Here is a 242-nt window from a genome sequence, read left to right on the forward strand (position 1 = left end):
AGTTCGACGAAGCAAAACGTTGGTGCAAAATATGACAACGAACTTCAAGCGCCGACGTTAGGACCAAGGGGTCGACAACTTCACAAACTTCGCACAACTTCACAATCGGTATTGCCAAAGCCTTTGCAAACACCAATACCAACATGGCCGCCTCTAGCTTAGGCAGCTACATCAGCAGCATGAAGTGCCGAATCTTCGGACCGACAAAGCCATTTTTATGCCCCTTGCACTCGCGCTGGGCG

Source organism: Penaeus monodon, chromosome 29, assembly GCF_015228065.2.
Source record: "Penaeus monodon isolate SGIC_2016 chromosome 29, NSTDA_Pmon_1, whole genome shotgun sequence".
Classification (NCBI taxonomy): domain Eukaryota; kingdom Metazoa; phylum Arthropoda; class Malacostraca; order Decapoda; family Penaeidae; genus Penaeus; species Penaeus monodon.